The 5,539-nt window shown below is 45.5% G+C and overlaps 1 pseudogene; it reads left to right on the top strand.

The window, feature by feature from the left end:
* Positions 1–673: 673 nt before the first annotated feature.
* On the top strand, positions 674–2,218 carry Ruvbl1-ps1 (RuvB-like AAA ATPase 1, pseudogene 1; annotated as a pseudogene).
* The last annotated feature ends 3,321 nt before the right edge of the window (positions 2,219–5,539 follow it).

Raw genomic sequence — 5,539 nt, 5'->3', positions numbered from 1 at the left:
AAGAACTGCAGAGACAAAAATGGAGAGGAGCCTGAGGAAAAGGAGGTCTGGCAACAGGCCCAACTTGGGATCCAGCTCAAGGGGAGGTCCCAAGGCCTGGCACTAATACTGAGGCTATGGAGTGCTCACAAAAAGGGACCTACCATGACTGCCCTCTGAAAGACCCAACAAGCAGCTGAAAGAGTCAGATGCAGATATGTGCACCTAACCAATGAACAGAAGCTGCTGACCCCTCTGGTTGAATTAGGGAAAAACTGGAGGAAGCTGAGGAGGACCAGCAGTCTCAATTAACCTGGACTCCCTGAGATCTCTCAGACACTGGATCACCAACCAGGCAGCATACACCAGCTGAGATGAGGCACCCAACACATATACAGCAGAGGACTCTTGGGTCTGGCCTCAGTCAGAGAAGATGCACCTAACCCTCAAGAGACTTGAGGCACCAGGGAGTGGGGAGGTCTGGTAGGGTGGGGGTTGGAGGTGGGAGTGGGTGGTGGGAGGGTAGGGGCATAGGGGGTAGAGACCATCCTCTTGGAGATGGGGGTAAGGAGGTATGGGATGTGGAGCAGTCAGAGTCTGGACTGTAAAAAATGATTAAAAGGTAACGGCCGCGTGGTAACCCAGGCGCATGGCGTGCGGTAGTTCCTACTCTCCACGCAGGTTGTGGCTGCACACACTCGTCAAAATGAAGATTGAGGAGGTGAAGAGCACCACGAAGACGCAACGCATTGCCTCCCACAGCCACGTGAAGGGGCTGGGGCTGGATGAGAGCGGCCTGGCCAAGCAGGCGGCTTCGGGGCTCATAGGCCAGGAGAACGCGAGAGAGGCATGTGGCGTCATAGTCGAATTAATCAAAAGCAAGAAAATGGCTGGAAGAGCTGTCTTGTTGGCAGGGCCTCCTGAAACTGGCAAGACAGCCTTGGCCCTGGCTATTGCTCAGGAACTGGGCAGTAAAGTCCCTTTCTGCCCGATGGTGGGTAGTGAAGTATACTCAACTGAGATCAAGAAGACAGAGGTGCTGATGGAGAACTTCCGAAGGGCTATTGGGCTGCGGATAAAGGAGACTAAGGAGGTTTATGAAGGGGAGGTGACAGAGCTCACTCCCTGTGAGACAGAGAACCCCATGGGTGGGTATGGCAAAACTATCAGTCATGTAATCATAGGGCTCAAGACTGCCAAAGGAACCAAACAGCTGAAGCTGGACCCCAGTATTTTTGAAAGTTTGCAGAAAGAACGAGTAGAGGCTGGAGATGTGATTTACATTGAAGCAAACAGTGGAGCTGTGAAGAGGCAAGGCAGGTGTGACACCTATGCCACAGAGTTTGACCTTGAGGCTGAAGAGTACGTCCCTTTGCCAAACGGAGATGTGCACAAGAAGAAGGAAATCATACAGGATGTGACCTTGCAATACTTGGACGTGGCCAATGTGCGGCCTCAGGGTGGGCAAGATATTCTGTCTATGATGGGCCAGTTGATGAAGCCAAAAAAGACAGAGATCACAGATAAACTTCGAGGGGAGATCAACAAGGTGGTGAACAAATACATTGACCAGGGCGTTGCAGAGCTGGTCCCTGGAGTGCTCTTTGTTGACGAGGTCCACATGCTGGATATCGAGTGCTTTACCTACCTGCACTGAGCCCTGGAGTCCTCCATCACCCCCATTGTCATCTTTGCATCCAACGGAGCCAACTGTGTCATCAGGGGCACCGAGAACATCACTTCTCCACACGGCATCCCGTTAGACCTGCTGGACCGGGTGATAATCATCAGGACCATGCTGTATACGCCACAGGAGATGAAGCAGATCATTAAGATCCGAGCCCAGATGGAAGGCATCAACATCAGTGAGGAGGCCCTGAATCACCTCGGGGAGATTGGCACCAAGACCATGCTGAGGTTTTCAGTGCAGCTGCTGACCCCTGCCAACCTGCTGGCAAAGATCAACAGGAAGGACAGCATTGAGAAGGAGCACGTGGAGGAGATCAGCGAGCTCTTCTATGATGCCAAGTCCTCCGCCAAGATTCTGGCCGACCAGCAGGACAAGTACATGAAGTAATGTAGGGTTTGGAGGTGCACCCAGAGGACAGACCCCACGCATGCCTTGAGCATGCTTTGCAGTGTTACAGTTTGTTTGTAAATTATCAAACCTCCAAGGTTGTTTGGAAGGAACCCTTTCCCACCTAGCTTGTTTTTCTAATAAAACTGAATCTTATTTTGAAAAAAATGATTAAAGAATAAAGAAAAAAGAATATTAAAAAAATTAAAGACTAGTAGGGTGTCCAAATCACAGAAATGATCAAACACTTACCCTATCCTGGATTAAACAATCATTGTCTTCACCTTCTTGACAAGAATTAAAATACCCAATCACAGGGGCTGCAAAGTGCTCTTTTGGAGGACCCAGGTTCAATTCCCAGTAAGTACCCTCATGGTGGCTCACAACTATCCAATCACAACTAGGCAATCTACCTCTTCCTTCTGGCCTTCACCAGACCTGCATATTGTGTATAGACATACATATAGGCAAAACATCCATATACATAAAGTCTATTTTTAAAAGTTAAATAGGGCCTGGAAAGATGGCTCCAAAGGTAAGAGCACTGCCTGCTTTTCTACAGGAGTTGGGCTAAACTCACAGCACTCACATGATGGCTCACAGCTATCTATAACTAACTCCAAGTCCAGGGAACCTCACATTCTCTGCTGGCCTCTGCAGGTAGGAGGCATTCACATGTGCACAGACTTACAGGCAGGCAAGACACCTATAAATGTAAAATAATAAAATGTAAACACCCAATCATAGAATTATCCCCATTTCCTGACATCTGGTCCTCGGATTCTACACAGGGCCAAATCCTTGCATTGTTTCTGTCCAAAACTTTGTTGGTGCAATGTGGGCATGTTTACCCATGGTTTTGTGCTCTCCATTCTCATTGTCATGAGTCGGAGAACTTGTTTGTTTGATTGTAGCTATTGCTCTATGGCTATGTAAGAGAACATCTTTGAGGGGCTACAGTGTAGGTCAGTAGTATAATGTTTGCATAGTAGTGTAGTAGCATCAATAGACCCTAGATTCATTACTGGAGGTGGAGAGAGAGAGAGAGAGAGACAGAGAGACAGAGAGAGAGACAGAGAGAGACAGAGAGAGACAGAGAAACAGAGACAAGAGTCACAGAGAGACAGAGACAGACAGAGAGACAGAGACACAGACACAGAGAACTACTGAACATTTGAGGAATCCAGATGAAGGATAATCACAAATTCTTTACACTGGTTTTACAGCTTCTGCTGGTTAGTTTTAAATGTCAACTTGCCACAACTTAGAATCACCTAGAAAGAGAATTGCCATGAGGAAAAATCTAGATCTAGGTTGGTCTATGGGCTGCTTGGATTCCCGCCTTGACTTCCTCTCAATAATGGACTGCAGCCTGAAACTGTAAATCTGAGAAACTTCTTCCCTCTCATAGAACCAGAAAAAAAACTAGGGCACAAATCTTCTGTATGAGGAGGGGTTTTTTCCTAAGTAAAGTTATTCCATCTATAAAAGTTGGTATACAACTTTTATCCCAGCACTGAGGAGGCATAAACAATCAGATCTCTGTGTTAAGACCAGCCCACTCTACATAGCGAGCTCCAGCACTACATAATAAAACACTGCCTAAAAAAAAGAGGAAGGGGGGAAGGCAGGAAGAAAGCCAAAATAAGCCAGGCAAAGTTGTTGAACACCTTTAATCCCACCACTTGAGAAGCAGAGACAGGTGAATCTCAGGGTTCAAGGCCAGTCTGGTCTACAGAGTGAGTTCCAGGACTGCTAAGGCTACACAGAGAAACCCTGCCTCTAAAAACAAAATGAAACAAAAGGTCAAAATAAAAAAAATCAAATTGGTTCTCCCTTAAAAACATATAACAGGGACTGGAGAGATGACTCAATGGTTAAGAGCACTGACTGCTCTTCCAATGGTCCTGAGTTCAAATCCCAGCAATCACATGGTGGCTCTTATAATGAGATCTGATGCCCCCTTCTGGTGTGTCTGAAGACAGTTACAGTGTACTGATATATAACAAATAAATAAATCTTTTAAATAACATAAAACAGTAACCACTTTAACCACCTCTATGTTACAGAAAATAAAGGTGACAAACACCACCCCCAGACCTGTAAGACTGTCTAGTAAGTCCTTTTGGCAGCAGATCCAGAGAGTTGAGATGGAATCCCCAAAAGGATGACAGAAATCTAGGAGAGAAATAGTGGGGCCTGAATGAATTAAAGCAGTGGCAAAACCATCAGAAGGCCATTAAAGGGAGACTTCTCATTTTTTTTCCCCTGGGGATAACATTAAATGACAGGTAAGACCTGCTGGCTTGGAACTCCTCATACAAACCAGGCTGTCCTTGAATTTTCAGTGATCTGCTTCCACCTCTGGAGTACTGGGATTATATGCAAGCAGTGCTATCCCTACCTCTCTCCCCTGCATTGATTTTTAAGGGGAAAAAGATGTACGGTTGGAGAAATTGCTCAGCAGTTAAGAATACTTGCTAATCTTGCAGAGTATATGTGTTCTGTTCCCAGCACACACATTTTTGGCTCACAATCATCTGCAACTCCAGTTCCAGGGGATCCAGCACCATCTTCTCTGGCTTTCACAGCACCAGGCTGTTGTAGGGATATTTGATCACATTGTGAACCCCAAGATTGTGAACTGGAAAAACTTGTTATGGTGTGTCTCAGACTTAGCACACACCTTTTATCCAAGAGCTTTCTGCTTATTGTAAACACCCTTAGTACACACCCTAATCCCAATCAATGAAGGTAAAGTTGGTTTGTAGAGTGGAGCAACATGTTTGCAAATGATGTCTAATTAAGGGGCAGTCAGTGATGAATCAGAGAAAGATTTGACAAAATGAGATCTTCCCAACTCTCACAAGAAGAAAGAGGGAAGGTTCTTCAGGGGCAGTGTAGAGAGAGTAGGGGGCAATTTTACTGGGAAAGTTTTACAAAGACAGGGTGAAGACAGAACAAGCCAGAAAATGAGAAGGAGCCAGAAGGTTAGAACAGATTGGCAAAGTTAATATGAAACCAAGCAGAGCAATTCAGGAGAGGCCAAGAGAGAAGCCACATTGAATCAATTAGCATGGAAAGGAGTTTTAAGCCAGAACAGCTGAGTTGAACCAGCAGCCAGAGATCAGAAAGAGCTAGAAAGGATGAGCTTATTCAATCTCCAAGACTGAAAACATTTTAGGCCCAGATAATATTGTATGGAGGCTAGAAGTTGCCAGGTCTAGGCAGTTAGCAGACTGAGGCAGTAAACCTCAGAGATGACAATTACATCAGGTGAATAAAAGTTATATTTACACCAGGTATGCATTCATGCAGTGCACATACAAGCAAATCACTCACACACATTAAAATGAATAAATTTTTTAAAGAAAAAGAAAAAAATGGGGCAGAGGGATCCTCATTAAGGCTAGTCTTATCTACATAACTAGTTTAAAGCCATTGCATGCTACCTGAGACTGTCTCAAAAGAATAAAGAGAGGG

Source organism: Rattus norvegicus, chromosome X, assembly GCF_021556685.1.
Source record: "Rattus norvegicus strain SHRSP/BbbUtx chromosome X, alternate assembly SHRSP_T2T, whole genome shotgun sequence".
In the NCBI taxonomy this organism is placed as follows: domain Eukaryota; kingdom Metazoa; phylum Chordata; class Mammalia; order Rodentia; family Muridae; genus Rattus; species Rattus norvegicus.
The sequence above is the reverse complement of the archived record's forward strand: the minus strand, read 5'-3'. Positions and strand labels throughout refer to the sequence as shown.